Below are 23,455 nucleotides of genomic sequence, written 5' to 3' on the forward strand. Positions count from 1 at the left end.
AGCTAATCTTGTCGAAGACTACGCTTCTGGCCACCTCCATCTTGCAGCATGTAGAAGAGAGTAGATGGTAAGTTCACCAAGTTGCATCGCATAGCATAATCCTACCCGGCGGTCCCCTCCTTGTCGCCCTGTTAGAGAGCGATCACCGGGTTATATCTGGCACTTGGAAGGGTGTGTTTTATTAAGTATCCAGTTCTAGTTGTCATAAGGTCAAGGTACAACTCCGGGTCGTCCTTTTACCGAGGGACACGGTTATTCGAATAGATAAACTTCCCTGCAGGGGTGCACCACATAACCCAACACGCTCGATCCCATTTGGCCGGACACACTTTTCTGGGTCATGCTCGGCCGCGGAAGATCAACACGTCGCAGCCCTACCTAGGCACAACAGAGAGGTCAGCACGCCGGTCTAAATCCTATGGCGCAGGGGTCTGGGCCCATCGCCCGTTGCACACCTGCACGTTGCGAGGGCGGCCGGAAGCAAACCTAGCAACCTCCATTACAAAGGATGTCACGTTACGTGGTCCAATCTGGCGCGCGCCGCTCAGTCGCTGACGTCACGAAGGCTTCGGCTGATACCACGACGTCGAGTGCCCATAACTGTTCCCGCGTAGTTGGTTAGTGCGTATAGACCAAATGGCCAGACTCAGATCAAATACCAAGATCTCGTTAAGCGTGTTAATTGATGTAACCGCGGACACCGACCAGGGCCAGGCTCACCTCTCACCTAGGCGGTCTCAACCTGCCCTGTCGCTCCGCCACAAAGATCCACCCAGAGGGCCGTCGGGACAAAGGTCCTTTCAGCCCCCAATCCGTGAATCACTTGCGGGTACTCCTCGAGCCGACCCGACTTTAGTCACCACAAAGTATATAAGTATATACCCGTGATCACCGCCCAAGTGATCACGGCCCGATAGTATAGCATAGCAGACGGACAAGAATGTAGGGCCACAGATGGAATACTAGCATCCTATACTAAGCATGTAGGATTGCAGGTAAATGTAACAACAATAGTGGCAAAGACAGGCTATGCAGCAGAATAGGATTAACGGAAAGCAGTAACATGCTACACTACTCTAATGCAAGAGTATAGAGAAGAATAGGCGATATCTGGTGATCAGGGGGGGGGCTTGCCTGGTTGCTCTGGCAAGAAGGAGGGGTCGTCAACAGCGTAGTCGGTCGGGGCACCAGCAGCGGCGTCGGTCTCGTAGTCTACCGGAGAGAAGAGGGGGGAGAAACAATGAATACAATGCAAACAGATGCATAACGATGCATGACAAAGCAAACAGCGGTGTCAGGTGTGCCCTAACGCTGTAAGAGGTGATACCGGCGAAGGGGGGAAACATCCGGGAAAGTATCCCCGATGTTTCGCGTTTTCGGACAAATGAACCGGAGGGGGAAAGTTGCGAGTTCGATATGCTAGGGATGTGTGGCAGACGAACGGGCTGCGTATCCGGATTCGTCTCGTCGTTCTGAGCAACTTTCATGTAGAAAGTATTTTTTTTAGAAAGAATGTAGAAAGTATTTTCATCCGAGTTACAGATTATTTTATATGATTTTCTAAAGATTTAATCATTTTCTAGAATTCAATAAATTATCAGAAAAGAATTACTACGTCAGCATGACATCACTGTGACGTCAGTAGTCAACAGGAAGGCTGACCAGGTCAAACAGACCAGTGGGGCCCACATGTCAGCCTCTGTTAAATAATAGAGTTTATATTAAACTAAACTGAGGTTAAATAGCTACTGGGCCCTACATGTCAGTCTCTAATTAGTAATTAATTAGGTTTTAATTAATAAAACATTTGTTAAACTAATTATGCGGGGGGGGCCTGATGTCAGCGTCACTGGGCTGCCCAGTCAGCAAGTTGACTGGGTCAACCCAGTCAACGGGGCCCGTGGGGCTCGATGTCAGTGACCCGGAGGTGGGCCTGGCCGTGCCATGTTGGCGTCGTCGCCGGAGCAACGTCGGCGAGGCGAAACACGGCGGCGCGACCATGGGGTTCGTCGGAAAAAGACTTCAGGGCACGGGGAAGAGCGCGGCTAGGCGCGTTCGCACGGCCACTCGACCGCGCGTCGAATGGTGGTGGCCGGAGCGGCTGGTGTGGCCGAAGCTGGGAGCTATGGCATCGCCGGCGGCGACGCGCTCGGGCGAGCTACGGCGAAGGCAATGCGGTGCGTTCGTGAGTGAACTGAGAGGATGGGCAAGGCGTACATGTTGCGGCGAGGCCAACGGTCGCGAGCCCGTGACCATTTGGTCACCGAAAGCACGCCGGCGGCGAGCGGAGGCGGCGACGCGTTCGGGCGTTCTTCGAGGTAGGTGCTAACGGGCACGGGGAGGGAAGCAAGTGGCATGGGCGGCTTCAGTGAGCGGTCCTGAGCACGCTCGTGTGCTCGGGTGAGCATGACGATGCCCACAGCAACGGCGGCGAGCTATGCGACGGAGCTGCGTTCGGGCGGCGATGGCAGCGACGGCTACGGTGGTGGATCCTTGCGGGGGAGCGTGGGGAGAGACGCGGTGGCTCACTGGGAGCCGTAGGGAAATGGTAGCATGCTCGGGGAGGCTTATCGGAGGAGTACGGCGGCGGCGATCGACGACGGCCGGGGCCGGGGAGGAGCTCGATGCCGAGGCTGTGGTGGCGCCGGGCTCGATCCAGAGGGCGGAGAGGAAGTAGAGGAAGTCGATGGAGCAGTCGGGCTCGTCGGAGAGGCACTCGGGCCTCGGTTGCCGCGAGGACGGGCGAGGCACGGCAGCGACCGCGTCGGCCTCCTCTCCAAAACGAAGGAGAGGGAGAGGGAGAAGGGGGAAGTGGGTGAGGGGGAAAAGATCTCGGCGGAAGCCAGGGCGCCGATGCTGGCGTCCTTATCCTCCCCGCGGCGCCTGTAGCGGCGTTGTCGGCGAGGTGGGTTCGGCGGCGACCGTGGGCACGGTCAGAGGAACAGGGAGGGGGAAGGAGTGACCCAGCGGGGAAGGTGGGCCGGCTTGCTGGGACGGGCCGAGGCCCAGGAGGCAGGGGGCTTTCTCTCTCTCACCTCCTCTCTTTCTTTTAGTTTTTTTAACTTCTGTTTCAAATAGTTTAGGCCAGTTAAACACTTTGCAAAAATGTTGGTTCACCACCAATATTAAATATGCATTATTTGGCACAAGATGAACATTTTAGACTTCATGTAAGAGAAGTTTGAATTTTAAATTTAAATTGGATTTGAATTTGAATTGTGATTTGGATCAAGTGAAGATTAGCAACAGTAACATGATGACATGGCACCATTAACAGGGGATTACTGTAGCATGACACTGGGGGTGTTACAAATCTCCTCCACTACAAGAAATCTCGTCCCGAGATTTAAGTGGGGAAGTAAAGAGTAACTTCGGGAGAGCTGGCCCTTAAAGGGTTAATTATCTGGTGAACAATTCAGGGAATGTGGCAGAAGTATCTCTCGAGTTGAAGCTGAAGAAAACATCGAGAGCAAAATATGAAGGTGCAATAGGAAGTTTCAAGCGAATGGGCAAACGATCGATACCTGAACAGAGTGTGAGAAGGGGGTTCAGAGCATCGGGAATAGATCATCTCTCGGAGGGTGGCTCGTGACAACACACAAGGCCAAGAGCATAAGATACTTCGGCATCAAGGTTGTACAGGAGAGTCAGGCTTCGATCCTGTGGAACTATGGGTTATGGGCCCACCATGTGGTAGAAAGTAGGAAGGAAGCTGACATCTTGCACGGTCATGATAGCAAGGCATGTCAGAGAATAGACTGTTAGTTATGTCGGCAACAACATTGGTACCAAGGGCGAGGGGCGAAGAGAACCATTTTCCTGCTCGTTGAAATGAGGCGGACCAATAGGCAAAGTTCTCGTCCATCGGTGGTTACCGAAATGTCATGAACAATAGTATCACGGTCTTACTGACAAGGTTGTACACCGGGGTGTTTACATAAGCAGCGAATCATTACTGCTTAGATCATATAACCCATGACAATGGTTAAACAAGACAATGGAAAGGAAAATGTGCTCATCGAATTAAACAGAAAAATGGAAAGGAAAATGTGTTTAAACACATATTTCAAGGGTATATCCTTCCCAAGGACAAGCAGATGATATCCATGACAGGATAGAAGGTAGAAAACCATTTAGGTAAGGGGAGAGAAATTTCCTGACATTACCCATACAATGGTGTTTGGATAATTGATAAGGAAAATTTAGCATTGTGCTTTAAATGTTTTTATTGAAAATCAAAGTACCATAGACATGTTTCGAGGTAGCATTGACAAGGTCTTCAAGCAAAGGTCAGACTTTGGATACACAAAGGATCCATCGGGATAAACTTATTAAACAAGGCATTCAATTTCCTCATGGAAAAATGGTTAACCTTGTTAAAAAGGAAACTATAACACTTGGTCCTCCGGTCAGGTGTGCATGACATCACCTTACCAGGTCATATGAGGATCAATGTTATAACTCTTGAAAATATGTTCCAACCATCTTACTTGACCGAGATTCAGATCTGATTGCTGTCAAGATAACTCAGACACGGGATTCCTGAAAAGAAAAAGGTGCAACACAAATTGACGAGATGACATTGTAAGATTCCCGGGAAATGAACGATCGAAGCGAGTTCCGAAACAAGAGTTCATCATTAAACCAAGGAGAGGATGAGGGGTGGCTGATGGACTCAGCGACAATTCCTCGAGATTTCCAAAAAGAGGGATTTCCACACTTATGTGAACAAGGAGATAACATTTGTCAGATCAAATGATATAATGAGGTATGCTCGAGGAAAACATACACAATTAAACATTGGTTGAAAGGTGCACCCGAAATATGGGCTTAGGTAGAATGATCAATATTAGAATGGTGATTCGATAACCAATGGTCTAAGAATAAAATATCGACCATTAACTTCAAAGCAATAGGGTTGCTAGAAGTTTTGAAGTCGCACATCATAGTTCAATTGTCGATTTTCCGGTTAGAAACAACACGGGGACCAAGAAGAATGGTGATGTCGAGAAGCATCACTTTATCAAGAATTCTTAAGAGGTGGTAAAATTCTCACAACATTCTTGACATAAAAGATGGTAATACTCCAAGGTAAAGAACAAATGCTGGATAGCAAGGAACTCAAGGTACAACACAAACTGTGAACCAGTTTTGTGTTACGGAAATGCAAGAATGTTGTCGATGTTAACACAATCATCGTGGGGGCAAGGATGATATCTCCCATCATGAATTCGATTGATATCCTGGAAACGCTCAGAATGTTGATTATGATCACGACACATTTGTCAAGAGGTTTCATGAAGATGTAATCGGTCGGCGATGACATCAAGTCAAAGGAATGATGAAGCAAAGGGTTATTGGAACCATGGGTACGACACAAACTTGAAATCAATTTTGCTGTTCAAGGAGAAATGATATGATGAGAAAGATCGTCGTAAGATTAGCTCATCGTCGAATTTTGTGCTCCGAGAAGAAGAACTAGGTAGCATAGTTAAATTTAGCACAATAATGATGTAGTGATCAGGCTAGGAATGACATGATGGAGTATTAAACTCGTAAGCAAAGAAGACTACTAATAGTTGTTTAATCGCGATGCGGACTCGATTCAGTTATCGGTGTTTCTTGAGTGTTTAATGACTCAGAGCCCGTGAAAAATTGGAATCAGTGAGAATATAGTACTTGATGGAGAACTCATAAGAAGTTATGCAGTTCCGTGATAATCTCGAGATACCAGGGTGTAATACTCGACGAAAGATCAAAGTAAAGGTTGGACTGGTGCATTGATCTGTAGAGGACAAGTGGTTTTAACTTGTCTGAGAAATTGATTCAAAGGGGAACAATATGGTCAGAACCACATTTGTAAATGATCAAACCACAAATACAAGCACTTATAACAAGGGGGTAACTATTTTGCGAGAAGCTTCCATGATAAGATCTACATCGTGTCCATGGCCATGAACGCAAAGTTCAAGGTCGAGTCCCACTTCTTCAATGCATAACCTTTCATTCACTTCTCGCGTTTGATGAAGTTGCAGTGTTGAAAATTTTATCTGGCAAAATACCAGAAGAGTATGACTCATGAAAACTTTCGAGTTCAACCCATCGGGGCATCGTGGAGACATATACCACAAGCTTCAATAATAAATATCACCAGCTCGAAAGAAGAGCATGGTTGGCCAAATCAAGGAATAGGATTTACCAAAGGCATTATGTATCAGGGAAAGAACTTCCAAAGTGATTGAATATGAAGGACATTGTCGGATAAAATCCAACAAGGTTCTGATGGTCCATAAAGGATCTGACGTGAGTATCGGCACACAACCAGAGGAAGAATCAATGCAAAGACCTTGGATTATAGAAACAACTAAGTAACTTAGAGCTCAATTGCAAAGGAATTATGATTTACAAAGCGAAGGATCAGAAACAGACGCTCTGATCAAGGATGGATAAGTTCAATAGACATAGGGGCACAATCGACGACAATTTGATTGGCGAGAACCAGCTCACGTTTCAAATGACGTCTGAGCCGGAAGGATGAATTCTAGGATCTGATTGAGGATTGCGAGCATTCGCAATAAATTGAATCAACGGACTCAAAATGATAATGACAAGAGATGCCAATAAGATTACGAGACTTAAGATTAATCATAATGCAAGTAAGCAAGAATTTCAAGAGCAAAAAGGCTCCTGAGGATTTTCGGAAGATCGAATGGTATTTTGAACACTTTTGTGAAATACTTGAATCAACTGGGGATGAGCGGATACTCGGTAAGTGCGAGAATTATCCGTAGGGGTATTCAGGTGACAAAGAACAGCAAGGCAGTAAGCTCAAAGGATTCTCGGAACAGCAGAGAGAATTTCGGGGTATCTTGTAATAACAAGATCAACTGGGAAACATTGTATGAATGGCGAGTATATGTGGTTATCCATAGGAGTTTATCGATGGAAGGGAATTGCAAAAGCGATGAACACAAGGTCTCGGGTTAACAGCGGAGAGTGTCTTCAGGGTCTTCACGTGCAGCAGACGATAATAAGGGGCTCTCCGCGTGAAAGTGATAACGAGATCCTAATGTTAGATTTAGCAAAATTCATTTAACCCGAATATGAGAGAGTTCAGAGTCCCAGAGTAAAGGTCGAGGAGTAAAAGATCCTAGTACCACCCAATGGCGACGTGGGCCCGTAAGACACACAACCATGTTAGTAAAAAGTTTTGCAATGCCTAGACTCGACTTCGGCCAACGAGTGTGGAAGGGGGATTCCTATAGGCAGTCGGCTCTGGTACCAACTTGTGACGCCCCCGATTCAATCGTACACTAATCATGCACGCAAACGTGTACGATCAAGATCAGGGACTCACGGGAAGATATCACAACACAACTCTAAAACATAAATAAGTCATACAAGCATCATAATACAAGCCAGGGGCCTCGAGGGCTCGAATACAAGTGCTCGATCATAGACGAGTCAGCAGAAGCAACAATATCTGAGTACAGACATAAGTTAAACAAGTTTGCCTTAAGAAGGCTAGCACAAACTGGGATACAGATCGAAAGAGGCGCAGGCCTCCTGCCTGGGATCCTCCTAACTACTCCTGGTCGTCGTTAGCGGGCTGCACGTAGTAGTAGGCACCTCCGGTGTAGTAGGAGTCGTCGTCGATGGTGGCGTCTGGCTCCTGGGCTCCAGCATCTGGTTGCGACAACCAGGTAGAAAGGAAAGGGGGAAAAGAGGGAGAAAAGCAACCGTGAGTACTCATCCAAAGTACTCGCAAGCAAGGAGCTACACTACATATGCATGGGTATATGTGTAAAGGGCCATATCGGTGGACTGAACTGCAGAATGCTAGAATAAGAGGGGGATAGCTAATCCTGTCGAAGACTATGCTTCTGGCCACCTCCATCTTGCAACATGTAGAAGAGAGTAGATGGTAAGTTCACCAAGTAGCATCGCATAGCATAATCCTACCCGGCGATCCCCTCCTCGTCGCCCTGTTAGAGAGCGATCACCGGGTTATATCTGGCACATGGAAGGGTGTGTTTTATTAAGTATCCAGTTCTAGTTGTCATAAGGTCAAGGTACAACTCCGCGTCGTCCTTTTACCGAGGGACACGGCTATTCGAATAGATAAACTTCCCTGCAGGGGTGCACCACATAACCCAACACGCTCGATCCCATTTGGCCGGACACACTTTTCTGGGTCATGCCTGGCCGCGGAAGATCAACACGTCGCAGCCCTACCTAGGCACAACAGAGAGGTCAGCACGCCGGTCTAAATCCTATGGCGCAGGGGTCTGGGCCCATCGCCCATTGCACACCTGCACGTTGCGAGGGCGGCCGGAAGCAAACCTAGCAACCTCCATTACAAAGGAAGTCACGTTACGTGGTCCAATCTGGTGCGCGCCGCTCAGTCGCTGACGTCACGAAGGCTTCGGCTGATACCACGACGTCGAGTGCCCATAACTGTTCCCGCGTAGTTGGTTAGTGCGTATAGACCAAATGGCCAGACTCAGATCAAATACCAAGATCTCGTTAAGCGTGTTAATTGATGTAACCGCGGACACCGACCAGGGCCAGGCCCACCTCTCACCTAGGCGGTCTCAACCTGCCCTGTCGCTCCGCCACAAAGATCCACCCAGAGGGCCGTCGGGACAAAGGTCCTTTCAGCCCCCAATCCGTGAATCACTTGCGGGTACTCCTCGAGCCGACCCGACTTTAGTCACCACAAAGTATATAAGTATATACCCGTGATCACCGCCCAAGTGATCACGGCCCGATAGTATAGCACAGCAGACGGACAAGAATGTAGGGCCACAGATGGAATACTAGCATCCTATACTAAGCATGTAGGATTGCAGGTAAAGGTAACACCAATAGTGGCAAAGACAGGCTATGCAGCAGAATAGGATTAACGGAAAGCAGTAACATGCTACACTACTCTAATGCAAGAGTATAGAGAAGAATAGGCGATATCTGGTGATCAAGGGGGGGGGGGGCTTGCCTGGTTGCTCTGGCAAGAAGGAGGGGTCGTCAACAGCGTAGTCGGTCGGGGCACCAGCAGCGGCGTCGGTCTCGTAGTCTACCGGAGAGAAGAGGGGGGAGAAACAATGAATACAATGCAAACAGATGCATAACGATGCATGACAAAGCAAACAGCGGTGTCAGGTGTGCCCTAACGCGGTAAGAGGTAATACCGGCGAAGGGGTAAACATCCGGGAAAGTATCCCCGGTGTTTCGCGTTTTTGGACAGATGAACCGGAGGGGGAAAGTTGCGAGTTTGATATGTTAGGGATGTGTGGCGGACGAACGGGCTGCGTATCCGGATTCGTCTCGTCGTTTTGAGCAACTTTCATGTAGAAAGTATTTTCATCCGAGTTACGGATTATTTTATATGATTTTCTAAAGATTTAATCATTTTCTGGAATTAAATAAATTATCAGAAAAGAATTACTACGTCAGCATGACATCACTGTGACGTCAGCAGTCAACAGGAAGGTTGACCAGGTCAAACTGACTAGTAGGGCCCACACGTCAGCCTCTATTAAATAATAGAGTTTATATTAAACTAAACTGAGGTTAAATAGCTACTGGGCCCTACATGTCAGTCTCTAATTAGTAATTAATTAGGTTTTAATTAATAAAACATTTGTTAAACTAATTATGCGGGGGGGGCCTCATGTCGGCGTCACTGGGCTGCCCAGTCAGCACGTTGACTGGGTCAACCCAGTCAACGGGGCCCGTGGGGCCCGATGTCAGTGACCCGGAGGTGGGCCTGGCCGTGCCATGTCGGCGCCGCGCCGGAGCAACGCCGGCGAGGCGAAACACGGCGGCGCGACCACGGGGTTCGTCAGAAAAAGACTTCAGGGCACGGGGAAGAGCGCGGCTAGGCGCGTTCGCACGGCCACTCGACCGCGTGCCGAATGGTGGTGGCCGGAGCGGCTGGTGTGGCCGAAGCTGGGAGCTATGGCGTCGCTGGCGGCGACGCGCTCGGGTGAGCTACGGCGAAGGCAATGCGGTGCGTTCGTGAGCGAACTGAGAGGATGGGCAAGGCGTACGCGTTGCGGCGAGGCCAACGGTCGCGAGCCGGTGACCATTTGGTCACCGAAAGCATGCCGGCGGCAAGCGGAGGTGGCGACGCGTTCGGGCGTTCGTCGAGGTAGGTGCTAAGGGGCACGGGGACGGAAGCAAGTGGCATGGGCGGCTTCAGCGAGCGGTCCTGAGCACGCTCGTGTGCTCAGGTGAGCATGACGATGCCCACAACAACGGCGGCGAGCTATGCGGCGGAGCTGCGTTCGGGCGGCGATGGCAGTGGCGGCTACGGTGGTGGATTCGTGCGGGGGAGCGAGGGGAGAGACGCGGTGGCTCACCGGGAGCCGTAGGGAAATGGCAGCGTGCTCGGGGAGGCTTATCGGAGGCGGCGATCGACGACGGCCGGGTTCGGGAAGGAGCTCGATCCCAAGGCTGTGGTGGCGCCGGGCTCGATTTAGAGGGCAGAGAGGAAGTAGAGGAAGTCAGTGGAGCAGTCGGGCTCGTCGGAGAGGCACTCGGGCCTCGGCGGCCGCGAGGGCGGGCGAGGCACGGCGGCGACCGCGTCGGCCTCCTCTCCAAAACGAAGGAGAGGGAGAGGGAGAAGGGGGAAGTGGGTGAGGGGGAAAAGATCTCGGCGGAAGCCAGGGCGCCGATGCTGGCGTCCTTATCCTCCCCGCGGCGCCTGAGCGGCGTTGTCGGCGAGGTGGGTTCGGCGGCGACCGTGGGCAAGGTCGGAGGAACAGGGAGGGGGAAGGAGCGACCCAGCGGGGATGGTGATCCGGCTTGCTAGGACGGGCCGAGGCCCAGGGGCAGGGGGGCTTTCTCTCTCTCACCTCCTGTCTTTCTTTTAGTTTTTTTTAACTTGTGTTTCAAATAGTTTAGGCCAGTTAAACACTTTGCAAAAATGTTGGTTCACCACCAATATTAAATATGCATTATTTGGCACAAGATGAACATTTTAGACTTCATGTAAGAGAAGTTTGAATTTTGAATTTAAATTGGATTTGAATTGTGATTTGGATCAAGAGAAGATTAGCAACAGTAACATGATGACATGGCACCATTAACAGGGGATTACTGTAGCATGACACTGGGGGTGTTACATGATCAGCACTACTAGTTGGAATAGCTTCTACCCACTTAGTAACGTAATCAACAGCAACTAAAATATGTGTATATCCATTAGAGGCAGGAAAAGGTCCCATATAATCAAAGCCCCAAACATCAAATGGTTCAATAACAAGAGAATAATTCATAGGCATTTCTTGACGTCTACTTATATTACCAATTCTTTGACATTCATCACAAGACAAGACAAACTTACGAGCATCTTTGAAGAGAGTAGGCCAATAAAAACCGGATTGCAATACCTTATGTGCAGTTCTATCTCCAGCATGGTGTCCTCCATATGATTCGGAGTGACACTTGCGTAGGATCTGTTCCTGTTCATGCTCAGGTACACAACGTCTAATAACACCGTCTACTCCTTCTTTATAAAGGTGTGGGTCATCCCAAAAGTAATGTCTTAAATCATAAAAGAACTTTTTCTTTTGTTGGTATGTGAAACTAGGTGGTATAAATTTAGCAACAATGTAATTAGCATAATCAACATACCATGGAGCAGTACGAGAAGCATTAATGACCGCTAATTGTTCATCAGGAAAGCTATCATCAATAGGTAGTGGGTCATCAAGAACATTCTCTAACCTAGACAAGTTGTCTGCAACGGGGTTCTCAGCTCCCTTTCTATCAATAATATGCAAGTCAAATTCTTGGAGCAGGAGAACCCATCTAATAAGTCTAGGTTTAGCATCTTTCTTCTCCATAAGATATTTAATAGCAGCATGATCAGTGTGAATAGTAACTTTAGAATCAACAATGTAAGGTCTGAACTTATCACATGCAAATACTGCTGCTAAGAATTCTTTTTCAGTGGTAGCATAATTTCTCTGGGCCGTATCAAGAGTTTTACTAGCATATTGAATAACATTTAGTTTCTTATCAACTCTTTGACCTAGAACAACACCTACAGCATAATCACTAGCATCACACATAATTTCAAAGGGTAAATTCCAATCAGGTGGCTGAACAATAGGTGCAGTGATCAAAGCTTTCTTAAGTATTTCAAATGCTTCTACACAATCATCATCAAAGACAAAAGGAATATCTTTTTGCAATAAATTAGTCAGAGGCCTAGAGATTTTAGAAAAGTCCTTAATGAACCTCCTATAAAAACCGGCATGACCAAGGAAACTTCTTATACCTTTAATGTCCTTGGGACACGGCATCTTTTCAATAGCATCAACTTTAGCTTTATCAACTTCAATACCTCTTTCAGAAATTTTATGCCCCAAGACAATGCCTTCATTAACCATAAAGTGGCACTTTTCCCAATTCAAGACGAGACTAGTGTCTTCACAACTCTGCAAAACTCGATCAAGTTTGCTTAAGCAATCATCAAAAGAGGATCCATAAACGGAGAAATCATCCATGAATACCTCACAAATATTTTCACAAAAGTCAGAGAATATAGCCATCATGCATCTTTGAAAGGTAGCAGGTGCATTACATAAACCAAAAGGCATACATCTATAAGCAAAGGTACCGAAAGGGCAAGTAAAAGTAGTTTTGGATTGATCTTCCGTTGACACAGGTATTTGAGAGAAACCAGAATAACCATCTAGAAAGCAGAAATGTGTATGTTTGGATAGTCTTTCTAGCATTTGATCAATAAAAGGTAAAGGGTAATGATCTTTCTTAGTAGCTTTATTTAGTTTACGGAAATCAATTACCATCCTATAACCTGTAATAATTCTTTGCGGAATCAATTCATCTTTATCATTAGGAACAACAGTAATAACCCCCTTCTTAGGAACGCAATGGACAAGGCTTACCCATTCACTATCAGCAACGGGATAAATTATACCTTCCTCAAGGAGCTTTAGTATCTCCTTTCTTACCACTTCTTTCATCTTAGGATTTAATCGCCGTTGATGATCTCTAACTGGTTTGGCATCTTTCTCCAATTTAATTTTGTGTTGGCATAGAGTGGGACTAATGCCCTTAAGATCATCCAGAGTATATCCAATAGCAGCACAGTGCTTCTTCAGAGTTTTCAATAATCTTTCCTCTTCCTGCTCTGAAAGGTTAGCACTAATAATAACAGCATATATCTTCTTTTCATCAAGATAAGCATATTTAAGATTATCGGGTAAAGGTTTGAGCTCAAACACGGGATCACCCTTGGGTGGAGGGGGATCCCCTAAGATTTCAACAGGTAGGTTGTGTTTCAGAATAGGACCCTGTTGAAGGAATACTTCATCTATTTCCCTTCTTTCATTCATAAACATATCATTTTCATGGTCTAGCAAATATTGTTCTAACGGATCAGTAGGAGGTACGGCAATAGAAGCAAGACCAATAATTTCATCCTTACTAGGCAAATCTTTATCATGGGGTTTGTCTACGAAATTTAGCAAAATTAAACTCATGTTCCATATCCCCCAAGCCAACAGTAAAAATATCTTTATTGCAATCTATCTTAGCATTCACAGTATTCAAGAAGGGTCTGCCAAATATAATGGGACAAAAGCTATCTTGTGGAGAACCAAGAACAAGAAAATCAGCAGGGTATTTAACTTTCCCACACAAGACTTCAACATCTCTAACAATCCCAATTGGTGAAATTGTATCCCTATTGGCAAGTTTAATAGTAACATCAATATCTTCCATTTCAGCGGGTGCAATATCATGCATAATTTCTTTATATAAGTCATGAGGTATAGCACTAGCACTAGCACCCATATCACATAAGCCATGATAACAATGATCTCCTATTTTAACAGAAATAACAGGCATGCCTACAACAGGTCTATGTATCTTAGCATCGGGTTTAGCAATATTAGTTGTTTCACCACGGAAGTAAATAACATGCCCATCTATATTATCATCCAAGAGATCTTTAACCATAGCAATACTAGGTTCAACTTTAATTTGCTCAGGAGGTGTATATGTTCTAGTATTACTTTTACGAACCACAGTTGAAGCTCTAGCATGATCCTTTATTCTAGCAGGATAAGGTGGTTTCTCAACATAAGTAGTAGGAACAATAGGATCGTTATAAGTAATAGTCTTTTCTTCAACTATAATAGGTGCAACTACTTTTACTTCAGTGGGAGGATTATATTTAAACCACTTCTCCTTAGGGAGATCAACGTGAGCAGCAAAAGACTCACAAAAAGAAGCTACTATCTCAGAGTCAAGTCCATATTAGCGCTAAATCCACGAAAAGCATCGGTATCCGTAAAAGATTTAACACAATGAAACTTAGGTGTCATACCTGACTCCTTACCATCGTCGAAACCCCAGTCTTCAGAGTTGCGTTTAATTCTTGTCAGAAAGCCGAGCATAAAAATTTTCAATAATCATTTCTCTTGAGAGCTCATGATTGGGGCATGAATATAACATTGACTTAAGCCTCCCCCAATCTTGAGCGATGCTTTCTCCTTCGCGAGGCCAGAAATTATATATGTAATTACGATCACGATGAAGAAGATGCATAGGATAGAACTTCTGGTGAAATTCCAATTTCAATCGTTTATAGTTCCAAGATCCCGTATCATCACATAGCCTATACCATGTCAATGCATCTCCCTTCAAATATGAAGGGAAGACCTTCCTCTTAACAAAATCATCGGGAATACCTGCAAGCTTAAATAATCCACAAACTTCATCCACAAAGATAAGGTGTAAATCGGGATGCAATGTTCCATCTCCTGCAAAGGGATTAGCTAGCAGTTTCTCTATCATGCCCGAAGGAATCTCAAAGTGAACATTTTCAATAGGTCCAGAAGGTTGAGGAGCAATTCTTTGCTCTACTGGTCGGGGCGAAGATGCCCCGAACAAGCATCTCAAAGGATTAGTTTCCATAGTAACAAGTGACAGAAAATTTCAGCACACTATATAATTGTTTCCTTACCAAGTTCCACTCACCAAAGGTGCTTCACTCCCCGGCAACGGCGCCAGAAAAGAGTCTTGATGACCCACAAGTATAGGGGATCTATCGTAGTCCTTTCTATAAGTAAGAGTGTCGAACCCAACGAGGAGCAGAAGAAAATGACAAGCGGTTTTCAGTAAGGTTTTCTCTGCAAGCATTGAAATTGTAGGTAATAGATAGTTTTGTGATAAGATAATTTGTAACGGGTAACAAGCAATGAAAGTAAATAAGGTGCAGCAAGGTGGCCCAATCCTTTTTGTAGCAAAGGACAAGCCTGGACAAAGTCTTATAATGAGAAAAGCGCTCCCGAGGACACAGGGGAGTTATTGTCAAGCTAGTTTCATCACGTTCATATGATTCGCGTTCGTTACTTTGATAATTTGATATGTGGGTGGACCGGTGCTTGGGTACTGCCCTTCCTTGGACAAGCATCCCACTTATGATTAACCCCTATTGCAAGCATCCGCAACTACAAAAGAAGTATTAAGGTAAACCTAACCATAGCATTAAACTAGTGGATCCAAATCAGCCCCTTACGAAGCAACGCATAAACTAGGGTTTAAGCTTCTGTCACTCTAGCAACCCATCATCTACTTATTACTTCCCAATGCCTTCCTCTAGGCCCAAATAATGGTGAAGTGTCATGTAGTCGACGTTCACATAACACCACTAGAGGAGAGACAACATACATCTCATCAAAATATCGAACGAATACCAAATTCACATGACTACTAATAGCAAGACTTCACCCATGTCCTCAGGAACAAACGTAACTACTCACAAAGCATATTCATGTTCATGATCAGAGGAGTATTAATATGCATTAAGGATCTGAACATATGATCATCCACCAAATAAACCAACTAGCATCAACTACAAAGAGTAATCAACACTACTAGCAACCCACAGGTACCAATTTGTGGTTTTGATACAAGATTGGATACAAGAGATGAACTAGGGTTTTGAGAGGAGATGGTGCTAATGAAGATGTTGACGGAGATTAACCCCCTCCCGATGAGAGGATCGTTGGTGATGACGATGGTGATGATTTCCCCCTCCCGGAGGGAAGTTTGCCCGGCAGAACAGCTCCGCCGGAGCCCTAGATTGGTTCCGCCTCGTGGCGGCGGAGTTTCGTCCCGTAAGCTTGCTTATGATTTTTTCGGGGTATAAGCCTTCATATAGCAGAAGAGGCACACCGGAGGGCCACTAGGGGGGCCAGGAGACAGGGGCGCGCCCAGTAAGGGAGGGCGCGCCCCCCACCCTCCTGGCCATGGTGTGGGCCCCCTCCAGTACTTCTTTCGCTAAATAATTCTTATAAATTCCAAAAATGACTTTCGTGGAGTTTCAGGACTTTTGGAGCTGTGCAGAATAGGTTTCCAATATTTGCTCCTTTTCGAACCAGAATCCCAGCTGCCGGCATTCTCCCTCTTCATGATAAACCATGTAAAATAAGAGAGAATAGCCATAAGTATTGTGACATAACTTGTAATAACAGCCCATAATGCAATAAATATCGATATAAAAGCATGATGCAAAATGGACGTATCAATGACCCTGAAACTGAAAAGGCTGAAAGTTGGCATGGTATCATCATTTCACCCACATAGCATGTGCAAAAAAGTAGAGAGGGTTACGGCAAAAACTGGATGCACTTCGTGTACAAACTGGACAATCTCTTTCGAAGTATCAGAGTTTCGGACAAAAACTTATGTGTTACAAAGGATTCTTTTTTTAAAACTTATTACAACTCCAGACTTTTTGTCTACACAAGGAAACTATAAATACAGCAAAAAATAACTCAGAAATAAATAAAAGAAAATAAATAAAGCAGAAAATAAAAAAATCTAGCCTACTGGGCCACATCGGCCTGCATACGACTAGAAACCCAACCTGTAGTTGGGCCAGGATGCAGGCCCGCTAGCCCAGTAGGCTCAACTGGGTATGCAAGCAGAGGTAGGCACAGAAGGCCTGCAATAGAGAGGAGCTCGAGACAGATGCCGCGGCGGGGCTTATAAGCAGGTGCGGGCTCCCCTCGGCTAGCGAGGTGGGACTAAACTTGCCCGCACTACACCTGCGCCAGTGCACACCTTTAGTACCGGTTTGTGGCTCCAACCGGTACTAAAGGGGGACTCTTTAGTACCGGTTGCTGCCACGAACCGATACTAAAAGGGGTGCGCTTCCCGCCGCTTGGCCTGGCCAAAATAGGCCTTTAGTACCGGTTGGTGGCTCCAACCGGTACTAAAGGCACCTCCTATAAATATAGCACATACGAAAATTTCAGTTAGTTTCTTCTTCATCTGCTTCTTCGTTGTCGCACCCGCGTCCACGTCGCCGCCGCGCTCGTTCCCATCGCCGCCCCCGTCGCGCGCGCCCGTTCCCGTCCCCTTCGCCGTCCCCGTACGTCGTCGTCGCGCGCCCGTCCCAGTACGTCGTCATCGCGCGCGCCGCGCCCCTGGCCCGTCCCCGTCGCCGCCCCCGTACGTCGCCGCCCCGGCCCGTCCCCATCGCCGTCCCGGCCCGTCGCCTCGCATCACCGGCCGTCACCCTCGCGCTGTAAGACCGCCCCCCTGCCGGCCCATGGCCGGCGGCCCTCACACACACAGTACACACACACACATGTACACACAGTACACACAGAGAGACATATTTTTCTTAATTATTTTCTGTTTTCTTTTTTTATGCTTTTAGTTTATATAAATGTTAGATTAATGTCAATTGTTAGATGATTATATATATATATATATATATATATATATATATATTAGACTTTAATGTCAAATATTAGATGAATTAGATAGAATTAATGTTAGATATTAATGTCAAATGTTAGATGAATTAGCTAGATATTAATGTTAGATGAGTTAGTTTTTGTACTATTTTTAGTTATAGATGATTTAGATATATTAATATTAGATGAATTAGATATATTAAATTTAGATTTGATCATCTAATTAAAATTTTACTATATAGAACTAGCTACTTTATTTTTAGTAAGAAAATTAATAGAACTAGTTTATTTTTAGTAAGTGCTTAGTTGAATTAGTTGAATTAGTAAACTAGTTGAATTAATAGAACTAGTTGAATTAATATAACTAGTAAGTGTTTATCAATTAATGTTTCAACTATGAACATATAGGTAATGTCTGACGACGAAAATGATTTCGTTATGTGCGAATACTGCAAAGACGAGCGCGGCCTGTGTGATAGAAATTTTCTAGTTGATGATAGGCGCTTCAGCATCAAGCTAGATGAGACCTTCGAAGTGGATACCGTAAGTCACAACGACAAGTCTTTTTCGTAATTAAGCATGACTTATGCTTCATTTGCTTCAACTTATAATTTTAATTTTTACTATTCTACTAGCATATCCCCTGCCATGCAAGAATTTTTGTCTTGGATAAGATAGATTTCAGTCCTAACAAAACTATGGAGGTAAAGGGAGTTACTTGAAGACCGAGCATGGTTATACTTTCGACGTCAAATTATACAATGCAGACACCTACACCTATTTTGAATGCAAAACTTGGCAAGCACTATGCAAGGCTTATGCATTTGAGCCTGACATGGTTATCATATTTGATATTCGTCTGGAAGATGATATTGAAGGTAATAGAGACATCTGGGTCGATGTGCATACGCCTCCAGTTCTACCATTATGTGAGTTTCTCAACCATATATTTATGTCTTTGATATTGTTTATTCAAAAATAGTTGACAACTAATTTCTATTGATGACAGCTTATTTCCATTCAAGCAAACATGTTCAGCGCTTGGTAGACAAGACCGTCCACTGTCTCGGGGCTGAACTAAACTGCGAGGATATAAGTCATTAATTATGTTTCATGGCTTGAGGATCTTGATGCTGCCAAAAGAAATTATTTTCCTGAATTTGAAAATCTTAGTACTCAAAACGGGCGGCCAATAGTGTTCGTATTGAATTACGGTCACATCTATTTAGGAAAGATGGTAGGATTTTTAGTATTTTTCCTTAATGCATCTTTTGCATACATTATTTTTCAAGCTAAACTTCATTGCTAAGTATGTTACTATACGATGTTCTTCAACAGGGACTCCCGATGATAGTTGTGCCTCAGTGGATCGGGACTAAAGGTCGCATGTCAATGGTTAGCTTACGTCCAAGACATCCTACATCGCACATGAGTGCATTCAGGATTTCTAAAACCGAGGAATGCTTAATAGTGAAAGACTGGAGCAAAATTGTGAACGATCGCAGAGAAGTACTAGGGGGCAGCAATCAGAAGCACAACCCACGATTAGGAGACAGGTTCATCTGCATGCTCCAATATGATGAATCAGGAGAGCTTCACATATTCTATGCTATTTTACCTGAGAGAGCAGCAGGAGTGGTTAGCTAGTTCCTGCTCTTAGTACTTTGTCCTCTCATGCCCGTGTTCTTCGTCCTGAACTTAATCTATCTCAAAGTGTGATTTGCTTTTGTGGTCTTATGAACGCTTATAATCTCATGACCATGTTGAACTCCATGATATCTTTGCTTCTGGTACAATTGAATGTTTCTTCTTTAAGCTAGTGTTGGTGGTGTAGCGGTAATGACTATGATGATTAAATAGTGGTAATGACTATGATGATTATTAGCTAGTGTTGTTGGTGATGATATGATGCAAGAGTTTTTATATTAATATGATGATGATGATGAGTTATTATATCATTTATGAAAGAACCGCGGACTAGTTTCAACTGGATGGATCCTAAGTGATCAAGTAATATGGATTACCGATAATCGATCCATATTACTTGAACACTTAGGATCCATCCACTTAAAACTAATCCGCGGTTCTTTCACCTAGTGATTTAATAACTCGTTATAATGTAAAAACACTCTAAATTAAATGGAAAACACAAAATTAAAGTAAAAATAAATAATAAAACCAAAACCCCCAAACCTTTTAGTACCGGTTGGTGTTACAAAATGGTACTAAAGGTCTCCCCGCCCCGACGCTGGAACGTGCCACGTGGTGGCCCTTTAGTGGTGGTTCATGTTGAACCGGTACTAAAGGGGGGACATTTAGTCCCCACCCTTTAGTGCCGGTTACAGAACCGACACTAAAGGGCCTTACGAACCGGTGCTATAGCTCGGTTCTGCACTAGTGGCAGTGGAGACTCGGCGCCCGATGAGCGGAGATGGACTCGCGCAGGAGGGTGACGTTGTCTGGCGTCGTGGTGGCGTCGGCGGCAGCTAGACCGGGCAAGGTAGATGCAGCAGTACAGCTATGAAGATGGATTGGTGGCAGGTGGTTGCGGTGGCCTCATACCCGGCAGGCGTCCTGGTTGAGGAGCACGCCGGACTAGTGGGTGCCCATACCCGGCAGGCGTCCTGATTGGGACCTCAAGTCTTAGATGTTAGGTTTGGCTGCAAGGTCTATTTGGTATTAGGCCTAGACTTTCAGCGCCCCTTCATCAACTGGATAGGAGTAGCGACTGATGTTGCTTAGACGGTGGCTTTACTCTTACTGTTGTATGACTTTGTAAGGTCTTGTGTCAATAATTAATAAAATGGCTGTATGCATCGTCCAGATGTAGAGGCCGGGGGTCTTCCTCCTTTTCTAAAAAAAAGCAACCGCTGGCGATGGAGTAAGAGTGAGATTTTCATCCCAAGTGGCTGCATCCGCAATGATGGAGATCTTAGCACGTTGTTGAAGCCACGAGGAAGATGGACCACATTGCAATGTTCAACTCGGGTGCATGGTCTTTTCTACAAAGTTCTTGGTTTGGGTTGTTATTATCTTTTCTTTAGAGATCATTGGAGCAGCTGTACTGAAATTCAAAATGAATGAAGTTGTTTTTGATTCATTCGGGACCCATCTCCTGTTCAAAAAGATTTGCTTAATCCTGGATGGCCATAAAGTTTGATATTTTCAATTCAAAGGCTCATAGGACTAGGTTAAAAAGATCCCATGCATGCAGTTTCATAGGGCATGTTTGGTAGCCCGCATGCTTGTCAGCCAGGCTTTTGTGGATGCAGTTTTGGGCCGTTTGATAGCGTGTGAACACTATTGGGCATACATGGCACCATTGGCGGAACCAGCGGGTGTGCCGGGTGTGCCGTGGCACACCCAGAAATTCTGATATATATATATATATATATACACACACACACTCATTGACTAATGTGTAATTACCATTGACTATTGAGCCTAGGCCCACCTCATCCTCTCAGGCTCGACTGTGACTTTGTGAGCGAGCGAGACGAGAGAGAGGCAGAGCCGCATCGCACTTAGCTGCCGCCGCTCCCTGCTCGCGCTCCGCCCCGCCGCCCCCCGCTCGTGCTCGGCACTTGCGCTTGGATGCCACCGCTGGAGTTCCTTCCCGTCGCGGCCATCACCCATCCCGCCACCGCTGCCAAGGCGCCGTCGGCGTCGAGCCGGCCCGGACCAGACGGCCGCCGCCGCTCCGGTCTCCAAAGAATCTGATCCTGTCTCCCGACGCTCTTCTCTCCTCCAGTCCTTCCCGTTCGGGCGCTCTCCGCCCCGATCGTGGACTAGCTAGACCCGGCGACACTCGTTGGGGTTCTCATTTTAAAACCATTATGCACATTGTTAGCATGTATTCCACAATCCTTGAAGTACTTGATGCTATTGGAAAAAATCCTTCACAAAAAGGTGAGTGGACAAGAATACGTGGAGTTGCTCAAGCCTTTGAATCGTTTGACTTTGTTTTCAATCTTCACTCAATGCTTCTTATTCTTGGCTATACAAATGAGTTGTCCAAATCTTTGCAAAAGAGAGATCAAGATATTGTTAATGCAATGACACCTGTTAGTTTGGCAAAGAGTAGAATGCAACACATGAGGTCTCATGGTTGGGAAGAATTTTTTGCAAAGCTAACCTTATTTTGCAACAAACATGACATTCAAGTTCCTTTGTGGGAGGATATTTATGAGCCTAATCGAAGATCACGTCGGGTATTATGAAGTACAAACAAATGATGATTGTTATAGAAGAGAAGTATATCTTGGTGTCATTGATCAAACCATTCAAGAGCTTGACAATCCCCTCAATTTGCATGTCAACTTTGAATCCCTTCAATTCATTTGCTTCTTATGATGCACTCAAGGTAATGAGACTTGCTGAATTCTATCCCATGCACATATCAAGCACAGATTTGATAAGGCTAGAATTTCAACTTGCTAATTTTATTGATGATATGAGACAAGATGATAGGTTTAGGAATGCAAGTAGTATTGGTGAGGTCTCTATTATGCTTGTTGCGACAAAGAAGGATGTTCTTTATGATTTGGTCTACTTACTCATCAAATTGATATTGATTTTACCAGTGGCAACGGCGAGTGTTGAAAGAGTATTTTCAGCAAAGAATCTAGTGAAAAGTAAGTTGAGGACTAGTATGAGTGATGCTCTCTTGAATGATTGCTTGGTGACATTTATTGAACGAGATGTGTTCATGAAAGTAAGTGAAGATGACATAGTTGATGCTTTCATGGCAATGCAAAAACGTAGAGTTACCTAGTGATGTAATTTTCTACTTGTGCTTCTTTCATGTAAGACTATTCATATTGTAATTGAGCACATTTGAGATACATTTTGTGAACTAAATTGTTGTGAGATTTGAATTAAGCTATTCATGTTGTTATTCTGTCCTATTTTGTCTGACACTTGGATTAGGTTGATTTTTTTGAGTGTGCACACCCTTCATTTTATTGTTGGGTCCACCACTGATAGCACGTTGTTTAAAGCACCTCTCAGCCTGGCTCCAGAGGGATGGCCGACCCGACCGTTTCTAGCGAGCCAGGTCCAGACGGGCACAAAAGTCTCCATCGAGCCGATCTGGTGGCTCTGACGGTGCAGTTTTTGTACATAGGTTTGCACGTGTTCGTGTTTTGCTCAACTCCTTTATCTCCTTCACATAATGTCTTCTAATCCACACAACGGTGCTTCAATTCAAGATAAGCTCTACACAGAAAAGATGCAGATCGACGTTGTGGTTTCATTCAGGCGATCATTTCCTAATTTCGAGTATGTTTAGAGCTTTTTTAGACGCATTTTGACAAATTTGCCGCACATGGTTGGCTGTTTGAAATTTTCTTTGACAAGTAGTTTCATCTCTTTGTTTGAAACAACTTTCGTGTTGTATGTTTTCGGTTTCAGTGGTCATAGACGAGTAGATCTATATCTCCCTAGTGTTATTTTAGATGAATTTTGACAAATTTGTCGCACATGGTCGACATTTGAAATTTCTTTTTCACATGACTTTCGTGTTGTATGTTTTCTGTTTCAACGGCCATAGATGAGTATATATCTCCGTAGTGGACTGTACAAAAGTTTTCATGTGTGCATGTTATTTTAGATGAACTTTGAAAAAAAAACCACGCACGTCCGATGTTTAAAACATATTTTTTAGCACTTGCTTAATCTTGTTGTTCCAAACAACTCTCATGTTATAA

Source organism: Aegilops tauschii, chromosome 3, assembly GCF_002575655.3.
Source record: "Aegilops tauschii subsp. strangulata cultivar AL8/78 chromosome 3, Aet v6.0, whole genome shotgun sequence".
Classification (NCBI taxonomy): Eukaryota; Viridiplantae; Streptophyta; class Magnoliopsida; order Poales; family Poaceae; genus Aegilops; species Aegilops tauschii.